Source organism: Amphiprion ocellaris, chromosome 13, assembly GCF_022539595.1.
Source record: "Amphiprion ocellaris isolate individual 3 ecotype Okinawa chromosome 13, ASM2253959v1, whole genome shotgun sequence".
NCBI classification, from domain to species: Eukaryota; Metazoa; Chordata; class Actinopteri; family Pomacentridae; genus Amphiprion; species Amphiprion ocellaris.
This window is the reverse complement of record NC_072778.1, coordinates 18,131,244-18,140,666: the sequence shown is the minus strand read 5'-3', so window position 1 is coordinate 18,140,666 and position 9,423 is coordinate 18,131,244. Positions and strand designations below refer to the sequence as shown.

At 37.9% G+C, this 9,423-nt stretch overlaps 1 long non-coding RNA gene across 1 annotated transcript; it reads left to right on the top strand.

Moving 5' to 3' along the window:
• Positions 1 to 6,812: 6,812 nt before the first annotated feature.
• On the top strand, positions 6,813 to 8,627 carry LOC129350392 (uncharacterized). The gene is made up of 2 exons (XR_008603785.1): positions 6,813 to 7,207; positions 8,132 to 8,627. It is a non-coding gene; the product is annotated as an uncharacterized LOC129350392 (long non-coding RNA).
• The last annotated feature ends 796 nt before the right edge of the window (positions 8,628 to 9,423 follow it).

The window sequence follows — 9,423 nt, the reverse complement described above, 5'->3', positions numbered from 1 at the left end:
TCTCGGTCTTCCCGGACCATACTGCCAAGGTAGCCCGTGCGCGGGCTGCGTTCAACGAGGTCAGGCGACAGCTCCGCGGCATTGACGGGGTTCGGTACGGACTCATCCACTCCGCCCGGCTTCGCATCACACACGACGGCGTTACAAAGGAATTTGTTTCAGTGGAAAAAGCCAGCGACTATGTCAAAACTCTGGTAAACGGTTAAGCTGCATTAGTCCTTATAGAGCCGATTTTGCTTATTCTTGAATTCGGATGTTCACGTGTTATGCTGATTTACCGTTGATTTTGTATTTGCCAATGGTTCGTGGTCTCTTTAGCCTGAAATTTGCCTTTGCACCTTAAGTGGCTCTTTGATCTGATGCACTAACTGGGTCGGTGTTATTCGTGGTTGTTTAAAACAATATCAGATGCCTTTTCTTTCACCGCCTTAGTCACTGTGATATAATCTATAATATATTTTTATTCTTCAACTATGACTGGCATCAACATTGTATTTACGCTTTTATTTTTATATCCTTTGCCACTGTTCTGTCGGTGCACTATTATCTTTTTGTCTGGCCAATATGTTCATCTTTAATTAACATATTTTTGTTATGTAAGATATGGGTGTGTATGTATATATGTGTATGTATGGATGTATATGTATGTATGTGTGTATATGTATGTGTGTATATGTGTGTGTGTGTATGTATGTATGTATGTATGTATATGTATATATATGCATAAATATATGTGTGTGTGTGTATGTAGATATATATGTGTGTGTGTGTAATTTTGTTTTGTTTTATTATTGCGCACACTGTTGATCAGCTTTGAAATCGGTAGGAGTCTCTTCTCCTGCTTTTATTTGTTCTGCTTTGTCTCCTGAGTTGCTCTCACATTATGGTGGGCAACTTGTGTTTACTGGGGGAAACACTGCTGTCTCCTTTGTTTTGTAGTTATATGGGGACTTTGGGTGTATGTTCAGGGGTATGTTGTGGAGAGGGTATCCCACCTCAACTCTATAGCTGTTTGTATTTTGGTTGTTTATTTTATTTAAATGGTTAACACCAACATAAATCCAAGCATTGCTGGTTCAGGCACACCTCTCAGATTTATTAGCTGGAATATCAGAGGTATGGGTAACCCTGTCAAGAGGTCTAAGGTTTTCACTCACTTGAAACATTTAAATTCTGCTCTAGTATTCTTACAGGAGACTCATCTTCGGATTAAAGATCACCATAGGCTACACTGCCCTTGGGTAAGTCAGTGCTTCCACTCAAACTTTAACTCAAAAGCAAGAGGAGTTGCCATTTTAATAAACAAGAAAGTCCAATTTTCATCTACTGATGTCATTGTGGACAAGAATGGAAGATATCTGATTGTGGCTGGCACCCTAATGCAAAGAAAAGTCTTGTTGGTAAACGTATATGCTCCAAACTTTGATGATGCTGAATTTGCTAACAGATTATTAAGCAATATTCCTTTCTTAAATACTCATTCTGTGATTTTTGGAGGGGATCTTAATTGCGTTTTCGACCCACCTCTAGATCGGTCTAATCCACGTAATCTGACTCAATCTGCTATGTCTAAAACTTTTTCTGAGTTTATGGGGCTGAATGGTCTGGTTGATCCATGGAGATCTCGTAATCCTTCTATGAGAAAATTTTCTTTTTTCTCCAAAGTGCATCAGTCATATTCAAGGATTGACTATTTCTTTATAGATAGCACCCTTAATACATGTGTACTTTCCTCTGACTATTTGGCTATTGTAATATCTGACCATGCACCGTTATTGCTAGACATTCAACTTTCCAGTCATAAAGGTAGCCCTCCACTCTGGCGATTTAACTCTCTTCTCTTAGCAGATAATGAATTTTGCAATTTCATTTCAAATTCTATTGACGAGTTCCTTTCTTTTAACCAGAATGACTCAACTTCATGTTCATTGTTATGGGAAACAATTAAGTCATATCTTAGAGGACAAATTATTTCATATTCAGCGCATTCTCGCAAAAGGCTTAACTCTAGACTCAATGAACTTACAATAGCTATTAGTGATGTTGATCAAAAATATGCACTGACCCCTACTCCAGAATTGCTTAAGCAGCTTATTGATTTACAAGCAGAATTTGATCATATTTCAACTAAAGATGCAGAGCGCTTGTTGCTACGTAGCCGCGGTTCATATTATGAACACGGCGACAAAGCAAGTCGTTTGCTGGCTCATCAGTTACGGCATCAGGCCGCTTCCCATTTGAATAATATTATATAATTATTACAGATCCTATAGAAATCAATACCACTTTCAAGTCTTTTTACTCATTATATAAATCAGAATTGCCAACAGACAATACTAAGATGAATGATTTTCTTCAAAATCTACAGAATCCTGTCATTGACCCTAATATGGCAGAACAATTGGATTCCCCACTCTCTCTTGAAGAATTAGTAATTTCAATTAAAGCTATGCAATCTAACAAAGCCCCTGGCCCGGCTGGGTTTCCGATTGAGTTTTATAAAAAGTTTATTGGAAAATTGGCACCACTACTTTTATCGGTGTTTAATGAGTCTCTGGATCGTGGTTCATTACCACCCACTTTGACACAAGCTACTATCACTCTCCTTCTTAAGAAGGACAAGGAACCAACCTCTTGTGGCTCTTACAGACCGTTATCTTTGCTCAATGCTGATGTAAAGGTGTTGGCTAAAGTAATTGCATCTCGATTAGAGAATGTGCTTCCATGTATTATTTCTGAAGAGCAGAATGGTTTTATAAAGGGGCGCCAGTTATTTTTTAATACCCGAACACTTTTTAACATAATTTACTCTAAACATTCAGCTGAGCTACCTGAAATCGTTATTTCCGTGGATGCTGAAAAAGCATTTGACAGAGTAGAGTGGGAGTACTTGTTTGCTGTTTTGAAAAGGTTCGGTTTTAGAGATAAATTCATTTCTTGGATCCGTCTTCTTTACTCATCCCCTAAAGCCAGTATCCTCACTAATGATGTTTATTCTGATTATTTTGCCCTTGGGCGTGGTACTCGCCAAGGGTGTCCTTTATCACCTTTGCTTTTTGCTATTGCTATTGAACCCTTATCCATCGTGTTACGATCTTCTCCCCTATTTAGAGGAATCATTCGAAATGGAATTGAGCACAAATTATCATTATATGCGGATGATTTACTGTTGTATGTAACTGACCCTGCAACTTCTATTCCGGCTGTTTTAAGCATTCTGGAGCAATTCAGTTGGTTTTCAGGTTATAAATTAAATCTGGAGAAAAGTGTATGTTTTCCTGTTAATACTGCAGCATGCCATCTCCAACAATCAGACCTGCCTTTCCAATTCAGCCCTTCAGGGTTTAAATATCTCGGTATTAATGTGATACCTTCTCTATCTGACCTTGTAACAGCTAATTTTACTCCTCTTATCTCTGTGATCACATCTGATATTCAAAGATGGGGCAGCCTCCCCCTTTCTGTAATTGGCAGGATCAGCGTAGTTAAAATGAATATATTACCAAAATTTCTTTTCTTATTCCAGTCAATTCCTCTATTTCTGCCAAAACATTTTTTTGATTCTCTGGATAAGTTAATTTGTTCCTTCATTTGGGGTGGGAAGTCACCAAGAGTTTGCAAAACTTCATTGCAAAGATGCAAACTCAGTGGTGGTCTTGCATTACCCAATTTCCAATTTTACTACTGGGCTGCTCATCTCCATAAACTTTGCTATTGGATACACTCTCCTAGTTCCTCTTGGTGTAAATTGGAGTTATCATCTTGTAGAGGTTCCTCTATACCTGCTTTACTTCATTCCTTGTTGCCTGTTAAACCTTCATTATATACTGATAATCAAGTGGTTCTAAACACTCTTCAGATCTGGTATCAGTTTAGACAGCACTTTAAATTCTCAGATGCATCTTCCTTAGGTCCATTAACCAACAACCATCTATTTCCTCTGTCACTTCTGGACCCGGTGTTTTCAATATGGTTTGACAAGGGTATTAAACAATTCAAAAATCTATATATAGGCGGTGTCTTTGAGAGTTTCGGTAACTTGTCCTCCAGGTATGACCTCCCTCCTTCTCAGTTTTATCGCTATTTCCAAATCCGTGATTTTGTCTCCAAATGTTTCCCGAATTTTCCCTCTGCACCTCCAGGACAACTTTGGGAGAACTTGTTCTCACACAGTCCTCAACAGAAAGGCTTAATTTCCAACATGCACAACTTCATCTTGTCCTTAAGTAATCATTCTAGTACCAAAATTAAGAGTACATGAGAAAAGGAACTGGGAATCCAATTAAATGAAAACCTCTGGCATCATGCTATAGACAGGATACGATCTAGCACTTCTTGTGCTCGTCTGGGATTTATTCAATTTAAGGTCCTGCATAGGGTCCATTTTTCTAAATCCAGAGTGGCTGGAATTTATCCAGAAGTGAAGGATGAATGTGATAAATGTCATGGCTCTCCTTGTCATCTCAGCCATATGCTTTTTCGTTGCCCAGGGCTAAACGATTTTTGGACCAGGTATTTTAATATTATGTCCACTGTTCTTGGAGTAAATTTGCAGCCTTCCCCGTTAATTGCTATATTTGGGATTCCTGATGCTTCTCTCGCATTAAATTCTAACCAAAAGGGCATTTTAGCTTTCACATCCCTATTGGCAAGACGTTGTTTACTGCTACATTGGAAATCTGTCAACTATCCTTCCATCTCCCGGTGGCTTAAGGACACCGTATTCTTCCTAAAACTTGAGAAGATAAAATATACTTTGAGAGGATCCACTGATAAGTTTTTCTGTAAATGTCAACCGTTCATATCATATTTTACAAGTTTGAAGCTATTCCCCAACTGAATGTGTACCTGTTTTTGTGTTTCATAAATTTTGAATAACCAGTATTATATGTTGGTCATATGTGCTAAGTTGAGGTGGGATGGGGTGGATGGGAGGGGGGTTATGTTCTATATTGTTCCGTTATCTTGTTTTGCTTTTGTGTACATATATGTACGTGGCTTTGTTTAAGTGCTGACATATACCTGTATGTGTATGCATTCATGACTGCGTGCTTAGGTGTATACGTGTTTAAAAAAGAAAAAAGTGGATTGTATTTTTTACTGACATTATCTCAGTACTTTTTTCAATAAAAATATTTTGGAAAAAAAAATAAACTAACACAACAGTTTGCGTCAGTTTTTTTGGTTGTGACCACTGTTCCCTCTAAGCTGCGCGCGTGCGCAATTGCGTACTGCTGACACGGTCTCCGCGCACACAAAATCTGCGCTGCGCACACACAAAAAAGAAATCCAACCTAAATTGTAAATAAAATAAACACGTAGCAATTCATTCTGTGCTATTTTTCAATGTGAGTCAGTGAGTGACCGGTGACTGGCTGCTGCAGCCAATGATGCGATTCACATACGTATTTACCATAGACTGTATATAATGGTATTTACGCAGCTAATCAACGTCAGGCGTCCTTATGTGCAGCCAGCGTTGTTCTCATAGATATGAATGAGTAGATAGGACACGCCCCTTTGAGCTACGTGCTACTGCGAGGCTAAGCTAGTGGGGGCAAAGTTTCAGTGCGTTCCGTTGATGTCAACAGCGTGAAAACGGAAACAACAAGTATGCCGTCTCACTGTGCTGCATACAATTGCACACTGCGTCGTACGATTGAGACAAGGAAACTTGGAATGACTTTTCATAGGTAAGAATAGTTTTTGGCTCTTTTTTCTTTATGAAATCTTGTTGAGAGCTTCCAGTCTATGAGAGCTAACTAGTTAGCCACTAGCAAAACGCTAAGGCGAGCGAGCAGCTTGACAACCAAATACCAGACGATTAATAGTAGCTGTAGTATAGTTGTACAAGCAGTAGTAGTAATACTAAATGTACAAGCAGCAGTAGTAGTATAAACAGCTGTTAGAGTCGTAGAAGTAGTATCAGCATTTGTAATAGTACAGTAGTTATAAAGCCTAACTCATGTATATCCTACGGTGGCCGAGAGGTGCAAACCAAATTTACATAATGCAAAACACTTTTACAAAGCTTGAGACAAATTTACATTTAGGAAAACATTTTTACATATCATAAAACAATTACAAGTTCTGAAACAAATTTACATTTTAGAAAAACTATTTCACAAGATGCAAAACACTTACAAAGCTTGAGACAAATTTACATTTAGGAAAACATTTTTACATATCATAAAACAAAATTACAAGTTCTGTAACAAATTTACATTTTAGAAAAACAATTTCACAAGATGCAAAACACTTTTACAAATCCAAAAACAATTTTACAAATTAAATTTAACCGGAAAGGGAATGTCCCAACTCCGGGGTTGAACCGGAAGTGACAACGAGGAGCGGCTAATGCAACTTTTGGTTGTTGTTGATGGTGAACCAAGATGGACAGCGAGCGGGTGATGTTTTGCCCATTTTGTGGGGAACATATCACCCGCTCATTGTCCATCTTGGTTCACCATCAACAACAACCAAAAGTCGCATTAGCCGCTGCTCGTTATCACTTCCGGTTCAACACCGGAGTTGGGACATTCCCTTTCCGGTTAAATTTAATTTGTAAAATTGTTTTTGGATATCTAAAAGTGTTTCATCACTTGTAAATTTGTCTTGGAGGTTGTAAATGTGTTTTGCATCTTGTACATTTTTTTTTCTAAAATGTAAATTTGTTTCAGAACTTGTAATTTTGTTTTAAGATATGTAAAAATGTTTTCCTAAATGTAAATTTGTCTCAAGCTTTGTAAAAGTGTTTTGCATTATGTAAATTTGGTTTGCACCTCTCGGCCACGGTAATATCCAGATTATGATCTATGTTCTTCCTCCAAAACCATTTTATGATTGGGATTACAGGCAGTTCTTTAGGACTGCTCTCAAATAATTGAAATGTTACTAAACAAGGTTATACTTATCAAATTAAATAGCTCTGGTCTCCAGTATATTGGCGAATTTGGTTCTTTGTACTTAATTTATTAGCATGATTTCTTTTTAATATGTTGTGTACAGACTTAATTACTTCTCTGTCTACTTTTCTTACTCCATGTAGGTTTCCCAGAGACTATGGGTTGAGGAGGAATTGGAAGTTTGTCGGCTTAGACCTGGTGTCATTCCATCAGTGTTAAACTACCCGGCTCATCTTAGAAGAGTACGTGCCAGAAAGACCACGACCAAGCAGCCTTGAGATCTTAGGCAGCATCTCCCTGAGGTGGGTGTCAACGGTGTTCACAGTCAGGTCTGTGGTAATCCCATCAAAAAACAAAACAGAAAAAAATCTAGATTATAAATCAACATGTAACCAAAGCACTCTGTGTTTAACGCCATAGTATAGGATGTAGTTCAGAAAATGTCAAAGTATAGTATGCTTTACTCAAGAATAACATAGTATGGCCTGTAGTTCATAGTACAGCATGTTGGCAAGAAAAAAAAACAAAACATAGATTATTATGTGGTTCAAAAAGCGCAAAATGATAGGATGTTGCCTAAAATTGTCATGTATGATATGTGGTTCAAAAAATGTCATAGTGCAGTATATTGTCAAAATAGTATGTAATTCAAGAAAACACCAGAGTATAATATGTCATCTAAAAAATGCCATAGAATAATAATTTCATTGCACAATTAAAAGTATAGCAACTTTTAAAACTGTTCGAATTCTTATATGTTGCTAAAAAAAACAAAAAAAATGTCAGTAATATGTCAATTAAAAAAGCCTATAGTATAGCATGTCACCCAACAAACATCATAGTATAGCATGTCACTCTAAAAACGTCACAGTATAGCCTCTAGTCCACAGCTGTCAGTAGGTGAGGAGCAACACAAAAACAGTCCAAACGCTGGTTTCCAGAGGGTTAGACGAGAATTTATTTGAAAGAGTAAGTTTACAACAGCACACCATGTGAGGGGGTTAAAAACAAATGGGTGTTAGTAAAATAGAAATAAATCAACAGAACTAAAAGTGAACTTCATGTTGACATTGATGGGCATTCCAACCAGGAACAAAGTAAAAGATAATCAATACGAAAAAAAACCTCTTCCTGTTCACCTCTTAAAACCCCAAAACACACCGCAGTAGCACCCTGAACTAAAACTACCAATGGGTTCCCTGTTTTCCTTTCTGAACAATTCAAAGGTCCCTCTCTATCTCCCCACACATCCACCAACCACTGGAACACATCTCCAAAGTTCTGCCGGGCCAGCTCAGCTTCCCCTCAGAAGAAGTACCACCACCTGCCAGATGAAGGAGCCTTTTGAGAGGCAGCTGGCATCGTGATTGGACTGTACTTTGGTCTGTTCCAATCCAGCTTCAGCTCCAGAGACGGCAGGCGGGACGAGTCAACGGAGGCCGGGTGGATGAAGGCATGCAGCTGAGTACAATCCAGAAAACAACAGAGGAGGAGTTCAGGGCCAGAACAAGCAGAGTAGCATCGTATGTCTCTTAGAAAACATCATATTATAGCCTTTGGTATGAAAAAACACCATCATATACATCGTATATTGTACAAATAACAAGTCAACGCAAAGAGACATACATTGTAGAATTGTAGTAATTGTGGGCTGACTGATTTACTGATTATCAGTATTTTATTTTTTACTGATTTACGGTAATAAATACATTTAAAAATGGCTCTGAACATTTATCTACCTGTGGTGGCTCTGTCTTCTGGAGCGATTTGATTGGTTTTACGTCACGAATAAAACTCCTTTAACTTATCTGTAAACAAAACAAAAACGTATCAACAAAGTTTTCTGTTAGAGTTTGTGTTATTCTAAGTTTAACTCCAAGATTTTAAATACTTTCATTTACTACAAATGATTATACTCCAAATGTCTCACTAATAATCATTATCAGCCTTAAAAACCCACAAAACACCCCTCTATACTCGACCACACTTAGTACAGTCCGGTTCCCCCTTCTATAAATCTGCTTGGAATCATCCACTTCCTGTTTGTCAAAGTGGCCTTCTACCTGGACAGGTTTTGTTGGAGCTCATGCAACAAACATTTTGGGTAACTGCACTTTAATATGGATGGATGACACTGAATTAGAGTCTGTTTTAATGAGACTGAGTTAAGATGTGTAGCTCTGTCATTAAATAGGAAATTATTTCTCAGAATTCACAGAGAAAAGTCTGAAATGTTTGCTAGGTTAGTGTCCCACATGTTCTTTGGCTCAGCTAAAGCTAACTCTCTCCAACTTCTGGATCTCTTGAGTTGCTTGTTGTTAAAATATCTTGCTAGAGGTGCTGAAGCTCAGAAAGTCTGAGATGTTTGTTCAAAATAGGCTCATTCTCAAGTCTTCTCTGAACTGTCCTCTTTTGTTTGAACTTTCCCTAAACTTATGAGTTAATGACAGAGCAGCACATCCAGACTCAGTCTCATTTATGTAGCGATTAAACTTCAGTGTCATTCATTGATGTTAAA